Here is an 18,875-nt window from a genome sequence, read left to right as displayed (position 1 = left end):
CCTAGATCCCTCTGAACAGATGGTCTTTCACTTGGGTTTTTCTAGCTACTGCTCCACTAACTCCCCTCTCTTCACCCTCACTCCCACTCCCCTCTACGCACACAGTCACATTTCATCACTTGAGAGGACATACATTCACTTCACCCTAAACCAAACCTTCAGCCTAAAATGCGATGATTTACCCGGACTATTATTCCCAAAAGAGAGTACAGTCCTCAAAATGTGCGAACGGATTTATGTCCCCAAAACATGAGCGACCCACACACACGAAGGAGAGGCTGTGTGTGTCTCTGATGTAGCTTCTTTAGGTGCTGCTTTAGTTTTTAAAGGTCAACATTTTTGGGGCTTTATTTCCCTGTTTTTCTTTCCCATCGGACGACTGAAATCACTCGTGCGTCAGTGTACTAAATATGCGTGTTACGCAGTTCTAAAAGACGAAAAGACGACAGCCAGACGACAGTACGGTTAGTTAAGTTACCCTGTTAAAGCACCGCATGTCATTTTGGTTTTTGCTGGGATTAACCAGGCAAGATGTGAGGTGTAAATTAGTGAAGTTTAGAGGTGCCTTCGATGCTTATAAGCACATTTATTTTAACCTTTTGCTAGGGCCCGACCAGCTGTTTCCAGTCTTTATAAGCTAATTAGGTGCCAGTAGAATCCAGAGGAATTCAGAAGAAGTGTGCGTTGGGTGGTCAAACAATGTCTGAAACCCACCTCCCTCAGATCTTAACGGTTTCCTTCCTTTTCTACAATGGACAAATTCGCTCCCGCTTCCCACATCATCCGGCCATGGTCTGAATCCATCTCAAATAATCTAATTTTTGTGTATACATGCAAATAAACAGAACAATACATAATATACACTGCTAAGCCACAACATTAAAACCACTGACGGGAGAAGTAAATGACCTGGCATTCATTCTTGTGGATGTTACTTAGACATGTACCACCCACCTAGACCAGACCAGGCACCCCCACCCCATAGCAATGACACTGCTTGATGGCAGCAGCCATCCCCAGCAGGATGCAGCCTGACACAGGCACACACACAAAAACGCTTGAGGAACAACTAAAAAAAACATGAAGAACAGCACAAGGTGTTGACCTGGCCTCCAAATTCACTAGATCCCAAACTGATCAAGTATATCAACTATTAGCTGCGACATTTAACAGAGCACACACAGCTAGTTGTTTTCAGCATTTCATGCCCCATTTGATAGCAGCGGTGGTGATGCATTATGGTTATGTGGCACGCACACCAACCATTAACAAGGTGCCCTCAAAGTAAGTTTATAATCTGGAAATTAATGGCAGCACTAACACGTGCGCACAGTAATGACTGTTGAGTTTCTCCCAGCACAAGATTGTTTTGAGATTGTTGAAGACTCTGGATTAACCGCACACATCTGATTGACACCTTGTGGATATTTTGTGCAGCCAAATTGCCATAAACAATATTGCGTCATCCAGTTATCTAAATCCTCCCCGCGCAGGTGTGGCGAACGTATTGTTGCCACATTTAAGATGAGAGTAAACACAAGGTTGTTTTTAGTTCACGCTGAGTGTAAAGGATGAAACTACAGTTGTGACACTGACCTGCTGTGTACTTAGAGGTTTACCAGAGATACCAATCAGGCACTACATTAAAACCACTGCAGGAGAAGTAAACAACATTGACAATACAATATTCTGCTTGGAAACGTTTGGACCTGGCATTCGTGTGGATGTTACTTAGACATGTAGCACCCACCTAGACCAGACCAGGTACCCCCAACCCGACAGCAATGACACTCCTTGATGGCAGCAGCCATCCCCAGCAGGATGCAGCCTGACACAGGCACACACACAAAAACACTTTAGGAACAACTAAAAAGAACAGCACAAGGTGTTGACCTGGCCTCCAAATTTACTAGAACCCAAACTGATCAAGTATCTGCCGGATGATCCACAGAGGCCCCTCCTCTCAACTCATAGGACCCAAAGGCCCCCACACTAACAACATTCTGTTACCAGACACCACAGGACACCCTCAGAAGACCCGTGTCCATTCTCTGATGAGTCACAACCGTTTTGGAGGCACAAGGGAGACACAGTATTAGGAAGGTGGTCATAATGTTATGCCTAATTGGTGTGCAGCATACACAGACTGTTTGAAAGTGGGATTTTTTTTAGTTTTTCTTTAAACACGGTCATTCAGATGAATTATAATCACACGGTCAGATAATTTTGCCTTTATATGTGCTCCTCAAGAAAGATAATGACTAATATTGAACTGTTTAAATATCTAAATATCACTGTCCACAAAACGTACCTCAGTGTTTGCCAGGACTGAGCCCATGGACTGGGGCCTCGGTTAATGGTGCTTGTGTGCACACTATAGATCATTTTACGACTACAACTACAACTTTGTGTGTGTATGTGAATGTCAACTGTTAACTGTCCTGTAAAAGCAAAACTGTTCCAGGCCTAGCGGCTGTGCCTGAGAATCACTCTCAGATGGTTCTGATAGTGGGATATTATCCGACTCAGTGTGGCTGCACTGACTGCAGGAAATTGGAATATTTTCCTATAGACGCTAGCGATGGGGCCATATGACATTGTGCCCGGTCCACACCAGCGAGATAACTTCCTGTTCCAGACCGTGACACGAGGCATCACCATTAGCGCGGCCAAACTGAATGCTCCTTCTTATTAACTTGGAGCCCGGCGTCCTTACACAGCAAAATGTGGCTTATTGTACCGTTCTTAGCCCGTAGCACTGGGGTTTCCGTAAATGGTATCTCGGGCACATTTCAAGATTTACAAAAAAATCTTCGAAAAAAATAAATTGGGTTTCCTGTAGCAAAACAGGCCCTTAGGTAAACCTTCTATTCTCTCCTATTAAATGCATTTATTTCTAAATCTATCAGCTGGGTCTTTCTCGGGAGTATCAGAGAGATCGAACAGATTTAGGATGAATCCATCCAAATGAAAACCTCCATTTTTTTTTTTACGTGCAGTCACCCTGGGTGCCATATGTGAAAGGTCTCATAGATGGACTTGTGTTCAGCTTTGTCACGTCCCGCGGAGCACGTAGGCCGATGGCCCAAACAGGAGATTGGAGGAGCCCTGATTGTGCTGCCAGTCTTAACCGCTCTGCCCCCTCTTTCCTTCCACAAGTTCTCCTTTACAGTTTTCTGTGACCCTGCCTCTACCTCCTGCCTCTCATATGCCACGGGAGGAAGCCAAGTTTGGAGGGGAGAGAGGAAAAAGCTTATCCTTTCTTTAAGTCCACCAGAACTCTCTCTCGCACAAGCCCTCAGGGCTATACAATAAACATTTCATTTCCTCTGGCAAGCAATAGGAAGGCTTATATGATGTAAAAGAGCAGAAATAGAGGCTGAAAAATGCTTGTCATTCTGCGCTTCTTGGGCTACGTTCAATCCCGCAGTCGAAGGGTAAAGGCTGATGTCCAGTTATCTTATTTTAAACAGATAGAAGTGCTTTATTTTAAGAAGGGAAACTAAAAAAGGCATGTATTATTCAAAGAGATAGACACTTTCTTCACTCATTCATTAATTGATGACTGCACACTATTGTTTTTTTTGTGTTTTTAATCTCACCATCAAAAAGGTGTCCCTTATGGTTAATTGAGATGTTTCAAACCTTATTTCTACACTATTTCCTTAAAACTGGGTTCAAAAGACCTTTCATAAATCTCAAAACTATTATTAAATATTATTACAGAGTTTGAGTGATAGATGGGATTTCTTTGGACACTGTAAGTTTTTAAAGACAGACCTCTGCACGGAGCGCGGCCAAGCCACACATCCCATAATGGTGGGGATAAAGACCACACCGACGTTTGAATCTGTGCTTTCAGAAAGGGGCATTCTGGTGAGAGAAACCTTCCCCTCTGCTGTTTTTTCATCCCCACCGGTTCGTCTTCCATCATCTTGACGCAAAGATCCTCCTTCTATGTAGTTTGAAAAAAAAAAAAATACATAAAATGAAGGAAGCCACCCTGTCCCATAAAGATGTCGTTAAACTTAACGATCCTAAATTGTAACTGTGCAACATGTGCTTTAAAAAATAATGTGCCCCATCAAAATCTGAAAAGCAGAGATTCGGTCAAATCAAAGAAAGGGATAAAGGCCACAGATGCAGAAGAAGAAGATTATTTGTCTACATTTACTTGCTCATTTTGTATATTTGTGTCCTGTGAAGTGGTTCCTCTGTGTTTCATGAGTCACGGCATGAGGCACAGAGAACATACAGTATATAAAACATAAAGACATATTAGAGGTCATCTGAGAACGCTCCTCTCTGACCAGACCCACCCCAGGACCCTTCTCCCTGTCCTCCTGGTGCCAGACTGCCTATTATTATAACAGATTGTTATGCCCAGCACATGTTACAGTTTCCTCCCTAGCCAAAATAAATACAAGTAATGATAATACTTAGGTTTCCTGTGTGTACCTGCAGTGTATTTAGGTATGAAGAACAGACATCTTCCATGCTCCTGCTGACACACTATGTGGGATGCCTGCAGGATAAGAGAATAAAATGCTTCCATCAGACCGTATGCTTATTTCCTTCCGGATAAATAAACACCCTTTTGCTGCTCTCACCCCTTGATTTGTACGGTTTCTAATCTGCAGAGCAGAGCCTTGCCCTCAGCCGCTGTCTGGTTTGATTGTTGAATCTCCGTGGCCCTGCATTTTGGAATATGCAGTCCCTGGTTTGCATCATCTTTTTCAGCCACGCAGGCGGTGTGGCCCGAGGGATGGTGATGTCAGAGCGCTGGCTGGTCAGTTGTTGGTGCACCGCTTGGCTTTGGTCTAGACTGATACTGAACATGTCAGCTGTTGGATGGATTGCAACAAAACTTTACACAAACGCTCAAAAGTGAATCATGCCGACTGCCTGGGTGTGGATTCCTGTGAAATTTGCTGCAGAAAATAAAGGCCCCTGGAATATGAAAGACCTGTCTTGCAAACTTGTCAGGTCACAGTTTGCGCCGATACGGCCAAGATGCCAGACGGACCGCCACACAATTTTGTGCAAGCTTTCATGTTTTGCAGATGACTGTGCAAACCTTTCCTCCTGCACCACCGGCAAGATAATATTTGGATAAGTCAAATTTAACAACAGCGATGTGGCTGCCGTGCTATTTGTAGCACGACAGACAGAGAACCGTCATTATTCTGCCATAAACTGATCTCTTGTATTTTGCGTTTTTAATGTACAATGGAAACGGTATGCCGTCGAGGGAATGCATGGAGGCCTGTTGCAGCGTGAGCATATAAATGATAATGACACAGAAGAATCCGACCCTTAAGATGTACAGACTCTGTGAGAACGGAGGGAGAATTGCTGGGTGTGGAGCAGCAGCCTGCATGGTGTGCCCGCAAAGACATCCATGAAAAGGACTTCTGAACTGGTGGATGACACAATTTGAAGCAAATGAAAAAGCAAAAGGCACCCACAATTGCGTTAATTTGCAGCGCCTGTTTTTGGACCGTTCTTTGACTTTCCAATTACACCTATCCCGAATATTTCACCGTGACCAGAATGTCAAAGTTCTAGTGAGTTTTGTTCCAGCTGAAAACTGTAAAGCTAAAAACACACAAAGGCTACTTGTAAATGATTGCAGTCATGAAATTAAACGCATTTTTCGTCTTGTAAAAGATTGTTAAATGATTTTACGACTCAATAAGTGTTAGAATCTGGAAATGATCATTTTTTTTAAATGTCGCATTAAAACAGATGCAAGCTTGGAGGCGGGTAGTACATCATTAAAAGATTTAGGAAATAATTACAACACAGTATGAATAACTGCCCTCGTTGGACACAGAAACTTGTTCCATAGCATCACTGTAACTGTAAGTGCCTTTATTGCACATTACCACCATCTTGCCTAACTTTGTCTTTATTGTGACCCTCTGCTGGTTTCCACTCTCTCATCCACATGAGAAGATTTATGCTAGCCCTCATAATGGTTCGTTTTAATGGTATAGTGATGATATGCCTTTAAGCGCGGGCAATGGAATGCACTGCAGCGCGCCTCTGATCTTCCTATTTACAATATTTATTGGCTTTTTTTTTTATTATTGTGTCACTGTTGGTCTTTTAAATGTTAAGGCTGGGTCTCGCAACCTTTTTTCTAGGATGTGGCCTCATTTCCCAGAAATCTCATAAACCTAATCGTTCCTGAGAGTTGAGTATGACACACTTTTCTGTTTTATTTTCAGAAGTACTTTAAGCCATCTGGCCATACGGCAGCAGTCAGCCAGACAAGTCCTTCAAATATGTCACATGTTTAGATGTGAAAATGATGGATTTCTTTTAACATTTAGCTGAACAGATAAGACTAACTACAGTCGATAGCAATAAAAAAAAAAAAAGAAAAATCCAATTGACAGTTTTGGCTTTCAGAAAAAGGTCAGGAGAACCACTGAGAGGATTGCCATTAAATTTGGTGCTGACATTCGAGGTATTAAGATGATGCCTCCTACTGCCTCTGGTAATCCTTTGGCTGTTCTCCTAGCAAGTCTAGAAAGTCAAGTCTCTCACATACTCCGTGAAGTGCCAGATGGTGTATTCTTTTGACATTTATGCTCCTTTGGTGCTCTGCTTTTCTTCCAGCGCTGTACTTAGCTAACATGCAAAGATGATAAACATGTTTAAACAAGCTAAAACATTAAGATGTTAGCAGTGATGTTGTGAGCATGCTGGCTTTAGCGATTAACTAATTCAAAATTAAGTTATTTTAACGTAAATTCAGGAACTACATCACGCTCCATATCATTTCCTTTTTCCAGGCTTACCTATAAAAGTGTGTCCTAACCCTCTTTCTCTCTCTGTCCGTCTCAGTTCTCAACACCCACCCTCCCCATCCCTCTATTTTCTTGTCTTCCTCTTCCACTTTTCAATACATGAACCAGGGGACAAAGCTTCCTGAGATGTGCCCCCATCCTGAGTCTCAATCCCTGAGTTCCTCTACAATTATCCATCTACACATTCTGCCCCGTTCATGTCTTCCCTTTAACCCCTTTTCATCCCATCCCCTCGACCCTGTTTCATCCCAACCCCTCAACCCATTTTCAAAACTTTTCACTCTGAGTCTCAATCCCTGGGTTCCTCTACAATTATCCATCTACACATTCTGCCCCATTCATGTCTTCCCTTTAACCCCTCTTCATCCAATCCCCTCAACCCCGTTTCATCCCATCCCCTCAACCCTTTTTCATCCCTTTTCATGCCATCTCCTCCACCCTCTACATCCCATCCCCTCTACCCCTTTTCATCCCATCCCCTCTGACCCTTTTCATCCCATCCCCTCAACCCTTTTCATCCCATCCCTTCCACCACTACTGGTAAGTGAACCAGTAGCTAGTGTGATTTAACATCGTCAATGTGCATGTGCCAAAAGTGTGTCTTGTCATTTCTCCACACCGTCCAGGAATAATTATATCCTTTAGACTCTAAAGGATATAATTATTCCAGGATATTTAAGTGCTCTAAAGTTTAGAGCACTTCTAAAGTTTAGAGCACTTAAATATCCTGTGTTCAGTGTTATATAATGCACTTTTAGGATTTAGGTACCTAGCCCAATATAAATACCACGGCATTTAAGTTGAGCTCATGCCTTACTTGGATACAAATTGAAAGTAAATTTTAAATCATTTTAATCTTTATCTATAAAAAATAACTGCATGCATCTGTTTTCTATTCAACATTCTGACGTAGCAGCTTCCTCACTGGCTTCTCTCTAAATAGCAATGAATCAACAGAAAGTTGAAAAATAAAGATAAATAATAACTGATGAAAAATGTTTGCCGTTTGTTCCTCTTGGCACGGATTTTCACATTTTTGCAGCAAGGGTGTTTAATCTCCTGATCTCAGACAAACTCCTCTGAGCTACGGGTTATTTCAAGATCTCTAGACTATCTATAGTTCAAAAGTATGTTCAGGAGAAGGCAGTGTCCGTGCTAATGACAGACAGTGTGATTCTCTTTCAAACAAACAATCTCTCAGAGCTACCATGTTGCTTTGTGCCAAACTGGACTCCCACCGTACACGGAGCCATGTTAATCTGCGGCTCAGGGACACGTGAGTGACTTATACTTACATTGAATACAGTCTCTATGTGCCTCTGTTATTTCTGTGGGAGGGAAGGAGCCAAGTAGGGAGACAAGCCATTCCAGTGCCATTTCCAGCGGCAGTCAACAAATGCCGGTGCTCTCTGAGCGCAGGAGGCTGTGAAACGCTTCGAGCTCCTTGCGTGTTCGAGTAAACACTCTCTTTTGGTCTGGGGCCCCTCCAAGGGTCAATAATCTGTTACATCACAAAAGCTGGATTCATGGGTTGCTCCAGGGTCTAGAAAAGAAGGAGAAGGGCACAGTGCTGCCTCTCTTGTGCTTTTTATATGACCGTCTCATGTAGCAATCTCCCTGCATTGTCCCTCTAATCTCACACTCACTTCCTTTCCAATCAAATGTCACTTCTTTAATTTTATACAGCTCCCTTCTTTCATTTATGCAAATTTTGTGTGCGCTGTCCCACTCCTTCTTCTTTTCTGCCTCCTCATTTTTAGCACAACACACACCCTTTCACAGGTTTCTTTCTATTTTTCCATTTTTCCTGGATGCAGGTAAATGAAGGCTCTGAGAGCGAGTTTGGTGACTGTGGCCACTGGCTGCACTAACTGTTAGGCAGAGGTGGAAGTGGAGGAGGAATAAGATGCGTCCTTTGTTGACCAACAAACCAGCAGCATCACCACTGCCGCGGTTTCAAATTTAGAAACTCGCCTCGTGCAGGATCTTCTCTGAATGCACTTCTCTCACTTACACAGGTGAGGAAAATATTGCGGAAAAGATTTGTTTTTGTAAATAAACTTTGCAAATCTGCATTTCTTGGATATAGGGCTTGAGAGTGATGGGTCCATGGAGGAACAACGCTACCTCTGGTGGCTGCATGTGCACAGTGCATGAAGCCAAATTACTCAGTTCACTGAAGGGTTGAATATGAGAAAATCAGGATTTGGAACTTTGTGCAGAACATACGTATTTAAGTATTATAATCAAGACAGAAAATCATGACCAGGGGAATGGTGCATCCTTTAAACAAAGAGAAAAACGTAGTGATAGCTCCTCAACAACAACTGACATAACAAATACAATCCCATAATCCCCTTTTACATGGAGAGGGTTTGTTACTGAAAGTCTAATAGTCAAGAGACAGAGAGAAAATTAGTAGCTAGCTGCAGCCTACTATATTTTTCTTTGAGCATATACAATAATTAACTTTATATATACGTTCCCAAAACCGATCCTTAGCCACCCCCAGCTGTGTATTTTTAGTGCCATGGCTGAAGCCACTGTCATTTCCCAACAAGGATTCAGTCTTATGCAGCCTTGTCTCATATGAAGCCTCCCGGCTTAAACCGCCACACTTGTCCCAGTAAACCAAACCTTAATGACAGGCTTGTCTAAAGCTGGAGTCTGTAAAAATGCTTCTGGGCATTTCTATTTGTCTACGTCTATTTCCTATATCTTGTGTTCCGAGTTTATGAGCACTTCTCTTTCACATTTCTGGTTTTCGCTTCCGGTTATGGGAAGAAATGTTATTTCAGCAGTAAAATGTTAAAAAAAGAAAAAGGTACAAGGACATTTGTCCGGTGCCATTTCTGAAATAGAAGATAAGTGTGCAGTTTATAACTTTTGATTTCTCTCCTTCCTTCTTTTAGAGGCAGGCAGGATGCAAGCTCAAGTGATATCCCAGTGGGGCCCTGTTTTTTCCCCCCATTTTTTTTTTCAGGGTCTATTTTGAAAGGGCCCTTTCTACAAAACTCATTTATATCATAGTACAGTCACACCTATATTCGCTGGCTGAACTTCCTGCAGAAATCCAAACAGGTCAGGAAGAGACAGATGGACTTTTGAGAATTCGCCATGTTTGCCTCCCGCTAGAACAGCAGGTCTGTGTAGAGCCAGGGCCCTGCTTTATGAAGGGCCCTCACTGAGGCATCACTGTGACTCGTTTCACCGAAAACATCCATCAAAAGGCTTCATTTAACTAGAGATGAAAGGTGATCCTTTTAACTCCTTCCTCTACCCTAAGCCTGGCCTGTTGACTCTCGCATCTGTTTACGTTCCGATGCGCAAAACACCGAAAGCGCCTTCTGTGTGCGCGGCTCCTTCCTTCACATGATTAGTGATAGTCTCCGTGAAGTCCTCACAGTTTCTACATGATGAAAAAACATGGCCGCCTCGCTGGATCAAGTGCTTGCTCTGTTCTGCAGATGGTACTCCACGGGAACATGTGAGTTTGTCTGTTCACATATGTAGCAAACGGCTGCATCACCATTAGTCATTGCACAGTAATTCAGGACAGTGAATGTTTCTATATGTGCTTGTCTGTGTACACTTTGATGTCAAATTCACCTCCTGTGCTGAAACTGTGTTATATTATAATTAATAACTGACACTAGAGACACATTTTTGAGCCAATAAATTTACTCTCTTTTGGTTCAAGTGTCAAATACCAGTCGTTTTGTCCACTTCCTCCCTGTAAGATGAGACAAATCCAGGTTCTGGGGCCGGCAGCAGTTGCAGGGATAGCTAATGTGACCCATTCAGTGGGTAAATTAGCAGCAACCACGGGACGACAACACAGATTTCTCCTTAATAAATAGACATTCCACAGTGATCATCAACAGATGGGCAGCCATTTATCAGCTCAGCACATCACAAGATGTAAAGACGACTGCTTTATTATTTATGAAAATTAAACTGGCTTCTAACAATCATCCCATTCAGTACCTCGCATTTCATTTTAAGAGCAGCCAATCCAGAACAAAAAGCGCTGGATTTGATTATGGGCGATGGATTAAAACATTCCAATTTACACCGATCAGGCATAACATTATGACCGCCTTCCTAATATTGTGTAGGTCTCCCTTGTGCCTCAAAAAACAGTTGTGACTCATCAGAGAATGGACATGGGATCTTCTGAGGGTGTGATGTGGTGTCTGGTAACAGAATGTTTTTAGTGGGGTCCTGTGGGTTGAGGGGAGGGGCCTCTGTGGATCATCCGGCAGATACTTGATCAGTTTGGGATCTAGTGAATTTGGAGGCCAGGTCAGCACCTTTTTAGTTGTTCCTAAAACGTTTTTGTGTGTGTGTCTGTGTCAGGCTGCATCCTGCTTGGGATGGCTGCTGCCATCAAGGAGTGTCATTGCTGGTCTGGAGTGATGCCTGGTCTGGTCTAGGTGGGTGGGTGGTACATGTTTAAGTAACATCCACACGAATGCCAGGTCTAAACATTTCCCAGCAGAACATTGTATTGTCAATGTTATTTACTTCTCCTGCAGTGGTTTTAATGTAGTGCCTGATTGGTGTCTCTGGTAAACCTCTAAGTACACAGCAGGTCGGTGTGTCACCACTGCTGTTTCATCCTTTACACTCAGCGTGAGCTAAAAAAAACCTTGTGTTTACTCTCATCTTAAATGTGGCAACAATACGTTCGCCACACCTGCGTGGGGCGGATTTAGATAATTGGATGACACAATATTGTTTATGGCAATTTGGCTGCACAAAATATCCACACGGAGTCAATCAGATGTGTCGGGTTAATCCAGAGTCTTTGACAATCTCACAACAGTCTTGTGCTAGGAGAAACTCAACAGTCATTACTGTGGGCACGTGTTAGTGCTGCCATTAATTTCCAGATTATAAACTTACTTCTAGGGCACCTTGTTAATGGTTGGCGTGCGTGCCACATAACCACAATGCATCACCACCATTGCTATCAAATGGGGCATGAAATGCTGAAAAGAACTAATTGTGTGTGCTCTGTTAAATGTTGCAGTTAATAGTTTTTACGGTTCTCCTGTAAGATCACAACCAAGGGGAGCTGGATGTTACTTAGAGAGGATCACAGCCGTCGATGGATTGCCACGGAGTTAACACAAGTTGCACGGAATGAAAGGACATACAGTTTCCGACATATTTCTAAAATATGGAACTTCATACTTCAAAAGGGTGGTGCGTTTTTTTTTTTCTGCCATTAAAAGACTACATTCAGGCTGCCAAAGGGTTAGAAGGAATGTGTGCGGTTGCATCTGGAGCGTCAACACTGGATGTACAACATAAACTGCAAACATCTGAAGTGGCACCCCTGCCATGGAAGACACAACACTGCACACAAACGCACAAACACCCAAACTGAGCTGACCTGATATTCAATATGTATTTCGAAAGCTTTACATTTTACACCTCCCTATCTCCCTACCTGCCAATCATTATGCGGTAAAATGGAAATCCAGGTAACACCTAAAAAATAACGTGACTACCAAATGAGGAACATTCCAAAGCCCCATAAATCAACATTTGCGGTTCTCTAACTGAGGAGCTGTATCTCAGTTTCAGTTGCTTAGAATTTGTGTTTCCTGACTGCTCTACTGGGAAATGGTTTAACATGACAAATGTAAGTTCTGTATCATTGTGAGCTTGACGTCCTTGGCCAGCTTGTGGTTGGAGATGATTATTGAGAGATGGACTCTGCAGTAACCCCCAGGACACCGGAGTGACTCATGCTCTTTGAAAATCATGCTCATGCTCGCAGATATAACACACCACTGCTGTAATGGATCTTATTTCTAAATAATACAAATTTAATAATGCAAGTTTAGATGTTGCCTGACACACCCGTCAGATGTGGCGACGGAGAGAAACCTCTGGCCCAAATAATAAAGAAGTATTCCTTTGGTATCATTGTGGTTCTATAAAGCTGGTGGATTTGCCTCAGACACATCAGATTTCTTGACTTTTAGCCACTGGGACGGTTCAAAAACTTTGGTTCTTGTGTTTTCCACTATGAAACAAACATGTAAGAAGAAACCAGACAGATGTAGGGACCAATTTGTTACATAGACTGTACATAAATATGGACAATGCATCCCCACTTCCTTGGATTGCCCAGACTTTTCCCAGGGATATGGGTGGCACCATCTTGCGATTTTGGTCCAGAGTCTGCGCATTACGGTCAAAGAGTGGAGCCAAACAGAGCAGCGTTATTGATGACCCGCCTAAAGTCTATTTACACTTGTGTGAGTCAGTCTGGCTCGCTCTGTAAAATATGGTAGTTGCCGCTGTTTTTTTTTCGCCAAAGACAAGTCATGCAAATGTTTGTATCTCCGAACCTCCCCAGTTAACCTTTCCTCGACGTGGTCCATCTCTAATGATCCAGACAATCAAGTCGAAGATTGCGGAGATGGAGAAGCAGTTGGAAATACTAAAGTGGAAACACGCTTCTATCAAGTGGACCAATCGCAGCTCTTGCAGTCTGCGTTGCAGCGACGCGTAGTTACATTTCTGGGAGGTGCAAGTCAAGCTGTGGCGTTAGGGCGTGTGTAGGATATAGGCTGTCGCCGTAGCTACGGCATCAAATTGACGCAGAAACTAAACTGCCTATAACATGGAGGAGGTGAAGCTAATGACCTATACTGCAGCCAGTCACCAGGGGGCGCTCTACTTGCTTTGGATTCACTTTTAAGGAGCTGTTTGAGTGGTTTAAGATGCTCATTATGGTGGTTCTGGTCACCTCGGAATAGCCTGATTTCACCAAGCTCCCTTTTAATTAAAAAATTAATAAAGAGTTGGAACAGGACATAGCAGATGTCCAGTCACATAGCTAGTGACCTACAAGGTACCCACCTGTCAGTGAAAGCAGCCGTGCTCTCATTTAGTTAACTAATGAGTCACGTATAAATGCAGCCCCCTCTACAGTTGCCATGAACTTGAATTAGCCACAGAGACCATCTTTCAGCTCTGGAGGCTGACACTAAAACGTGGTCAGGCTTTTATGGGCGAGGGCCAGATGAGATGAGTGAAGACCCTTTGATGAGACAATAGAGATGCACACCCAACATTCTTTTCATACCAGATGCCAAGAGTGGACCAGGCTTCAAAGCCAAAACAATTTCTGTGGAGCCACAGGAAATGTTCAGAGTGCCAATGTCACAGTGGTGGCTGCTGCTAACCGGTACTGTCGCCGTATATCTGGGCGTGAAGATGCAGACATGCATGCAAAGGACTGTGACGAAGACAGAAATGAATTTAAACAAAAACACAAAGGCGAAATGAGATGGTTAGAAAGATACAATAATCCCCAAAACCAGTTCACTGGCACCTGATCCAACGCACGGAATAATTTGGTACTAGAATAGAGCACGCATGGAAGAGCTCACCAAGTCAGAGCTATCATTACAGAATAGTTGCTTCTCTTTTTCAATGAGACAATAGACTGCCCATTTTACCACAGACGTGTTTGTTTTTCATAAGCTGTTACCATCCAGTGGCAATCCCTTCACACAAAAAAGAATCTCAGTAAAAGAAAATTACAAACAAGATAAACTTATGAGCTTCAAGCAGGGAGAACAGTAAAACAAGTATTATGAGATCCCCTGTGATGTAATGCACAGATAAAAGACACCAGTAAAACCCGCTGACCAGCAGACGCGACAAGTCTCAGCGCTATGAAACCTCTGACTGCAGCCCTCACGGCGGAAAAGCAGCTTACTGCTGAGTGTCTCACGTACGACTGGTTGAAAGTCCTCTCTGAAACAAAACCCCATTCAGGTCAGATTAAGATCACATTCTGAAGGAGGACAATGGGACCACTGATCTGGTTCCAGTAGAAATAGAGAAGATTGCTTTGCTGACTTCAGCATGAGATACACTTTCTTCCAGGCGACTGCTGTAGCTAGAAAGCGGCTAAAGACCGTGTTACACACACTTAAGGCAAATCTTCAGTCCACAGGCATTTATTAAAACTGAAGGTTGATTGATACGATTGGCTGACCCTGAAACTTCTTTTTAAGAATGAGCCTGGACCATAAAAAGTCACTGATCGTGACAATAAAGCAGGTTTGGTTTGGTTATCATCATCCGTGGTCTGTAGATTGACCTAACAAGCCGACCGTCACGGGTGCCCCCAGCGCTCAGAGATGACATCATCCAGGTCAGAAGACATGAGCTACAGACCCAGGATGATGATAACAGGTAACTCTGGACTCAACGGGGAATAGCACTAGAGTATCATAGCAAAATATTGGTGAAATGAACAAGTTTCGCGGCAATTAATGAGTTATTTAGAGGCTGCGTTTCGGTGCCCCAGTCACTCCCACTATATGGATATACGCAAATCTAAATATCTCCTGATTGACTACAAATTACACAAACGTTATATGGGTGAGTAAACGATCATATTTTATGCCAGAAGTAAGGTCCAGTTTGTAAAAAAAATAGTAGTTCCCCCTTGTTTGTAATTGTAATTTTTGGAAAATCACATTCTGGTCGAGAGTCTGATGTGAGTCGAACATGTCAGTAAATTAAATATAAATAGCTGAGACTGGAAAGAGCATTTTCTTGCATATCAGATATGTATCTTGAGATAGACTGACTGAAAATCCTGAACTGGTCGTGACTCTTCCGTGACAGAAGTGTATTTCACAAAATGCAAAAGCTTTTTTCAGCCTCATTACTTTCTATTTCCCCTCTTCTCCCTTTAACATCTACGACCAAATGCAGATGCGATGCTGAGGGAAACAACATTGTGCTGACTGGCAAGCAAAACTAGCTGAGGTAAGATGTAAACCGTTCACTTGTGGCATTTTCTTAAGTGAAGTGGCAGCCACACTGTCAGTGATTTATAACTTACTGACTGCTGAGACCTGAAAGCAATCAAGGATAAAGTTGTAGGATGGATATAGTTCCTATGTATATATATAAATATATCACACAAAAAATAGCATGCATCTGATGCACTATTGGATCTCTGAACCTCAACCGTGACCACAAGTGTTAGGTTCTGATACTCAGATTCCACACGTGGACCAGCAGGACAGCCATCCTCGGCGCTGTCACGGATTGGGGACGCTGATAAGCCGCTAGTTCCTGCGAGCCGCAGAGGAGGAAGCTGTAATGAGATGTGTTGGTTTTATTGGGAAACCCAGCTTTTATAATGACTATTATTACAAGTCAAGCCCGCCTGTAAAACACTTATACACGTGTTTGCTCCCTCTCTCTTTCACCCTTTCCTGTCCAGCTCGGGACCTCTGGGACACTTCACTTAACATCTGAACACGCTACAGTGACATATTATAATACCTCAATCAAGAACCAATGGAGACTATACTTTTATATTTGAAGGACTGATGTAAACACCTCTATATTTAGTATTTATTAGCAGCAGACTGATACTGTAATTAGTACAAAACAGTTTTAAACCTGTCTTGAATGATCAGTTGGGTCAGTAATATATATATATAACACATGGTAAGTTTATGTGCAATCATGTATCATTAAATACTAAAACAACCATATTATACTGTGCTTTTAAATACACATTAACTTTGTAGGAAACTATTAAGTTCTCAGATGAGCTATCCATAAGTTTTAACAAGTGCACTAATTAACTCACATCTGTTTAAAACCATGTTAAAGTGTATTAAACGATTATCAAGGCTTTCATAGCGCTCATAAAGGCTAAAATATTTATACAATTTATATCTCACAACAGCAGCTATTACACAAAATAAATAAAAATAAAATAAAAATAAATAAAATAAATTAAAATAAAACTAAAGCTAAAAATATAATATAATATAATATAATATCATATAATATAATATAATTATTTACAGGTGAGGTTTGCCTGTTTTATATTTGTTTGGCTGTGACGCATTCAAGGTTAAGTTGGGGTTAACCTTAACTGTGAATACACTCTGTGCTTTAAATATTTAAGTTATATATAAGCATCTTCTGCACCCAAAAGCATCTGTGTAATTATATGTAACATTAGATTATTATTTTTGCGCAGTCTTTTATGTTTGGCAAAACAAACTTTCTTGAATTTGTGCGACAGAAATACAAAACCCAGAAATTGCGGTAATGGGGTGAGTAGTCGAAGGAGAACAGAGGAGAGTGTTAGCAGATGTCTTCATCGTACGGCACCGAACATTTGAGACAAAGTAGAGGGGAAGATGATGCACTGCCAAGCCAGAGCCCATCAACGAATACGGTACGAGCCTCTAATAACATGTGATCTGATATGCTCCATTACGGGCCGAGTCTCCACCCAGCACGGATCCTGACAGCAGTGACTGAGGACCCCTTTGATAAATCAGTCAGTGCCTCTGTACTCTGACAAGCCCAGCTCATTACAGCTAGCAGCAGCAGTAGCAATTACCAGAAGATTTATTCTTTCTGAATCGACAGACCACAAATGTCCAACTTTTGGCATGACTGTGGAAAAAGGAGCCAATCACACGCTAGTCTCCCAGCAGCATAAGAGAAACAGGAGCAGATGACAGGGTTGCAGCTAACACGGAGGACATGTTTTCTTTCTACAGCTGCAAGCGTATTTCATGTCGCATGATGTATTTTAGACATGTTAGCACTGTGGGTCTGTGGATGGGGATGCTTGTCTGTCAGACTGAAATATCACAAAAACTATTGGTTGAATTGCTTTAAAATCTGATCCAGACTTCTCCTCTTTGTGGCATTATGACACGCAAAAAATGAAATGTCTCTGCATCTGTGAGAGGGAGTGCAGCACGATTTGGTGCAGCCATCGAACGGACTCAGAAGAGGATCTCTAATTGGTTATCCCCTGACTGGGTTAAAAGGACTCGCTCGCAGAAAACCACAATCTGTAGGAGGTCACGTAACATGTGGATGAGGTTCTTACTGCAGCGAAGTGCACAGGGTGGGTTAAAAGGAGTGCCAGTCAGTTAAAAGGAGTGCCAGTCAGTGACAGTTAGCTAAATAGACAGTAAGTGCAAAAGTTTGCTGTAGATAAAGTCCACGTTTCTCAAACTAAAACTTGTGCAGTCAGAGTCCTCTTACTCTTTTAATGCATCCTCTGTCAGTTAATAAATTAACAATATCATTGGTTAGAGGATGGGCAGCACAGTGGTTTAGTGGTTAGCACTGATACCTCACAGCAAGATGGTTCTGGATCCGAACCCACAGAGGTTTGCATGTTCTCCCCTGTGCCTGCGTGGGTTTTCTCTGGATTCTCCGATTTCCTCCCACAGTCCAAAGACATGCTCATTAGGTTAAATGGTGAGTCTAAATTGGTCGTAGGTGAGCATGTTAGCATAAATGGTTGTCTGTGTCCCTGTGTTAGCCCTACGATTGACTGGCGACCTGTCCGGGGGGAGCGCCTCGCCCCTCGCCCAAAGACAGCAGGGATAGGCTCCAGCCCTCCAGAGGCCGGAGAAGGAGGTTAGAGAATGAGCTTTGAATCCCCTTCATGTGCTCTGCATCCACAGCTGAAGTGCCTTGAGCAAGAACCTGGAAACAGTCAGTGCACTCACTACAGTTTGTACGAATCTATAGGTTAAAAGCTTAGAAGAATATGAATAAAAAAATGAAGCCAATGCATCCGAGAATCCAATAAAATGGCACTAAAATTAGGTTTGATTTGCAGATTGAAGGTAAATTATTGCAGAAATAGCATGAACCAAATGAAGGAACACATACATTTACGAAAGTGTGGCTGTATTTGTCCAGTCAGGCAAATCTTGCCCACATATGTGTGATATAAGTATGTTTTGCACCCTTGCTTATCATAGCCATTGCATAATCACCTTCAGTTGTGCCCAATCCTTTTTGTATCTGTATGATGAGGCCTGTGCTATCAACATACCTGCCTATGTTTCTGGAAGTTGTTTTTCCCTCTCCTCACCTGTATTTCACTGTGACTTTGACACAGGTGCATGAACGTCACATCTCCTACAGACCCAGAAGTTCTGGGCAATCCCTCTGTAAGGTGGTAGGATGAACTAATTGATGTTATTTTCACACTAATTCTTTTTTATAAAG

Source organism: Chelon labrosus (assembly GCF_963514085.1).
Source record: "Chelon labrosus genome assembly, chromosome: 22".
NCBI lineage: Eukaryota > Metazoa > Chordata > Actinopteri > Mugiliformes > Mugilidae > Chelon > Chelon labrosus.
This window is presented reverse-complemented; position numbering follows the sequence as displayed.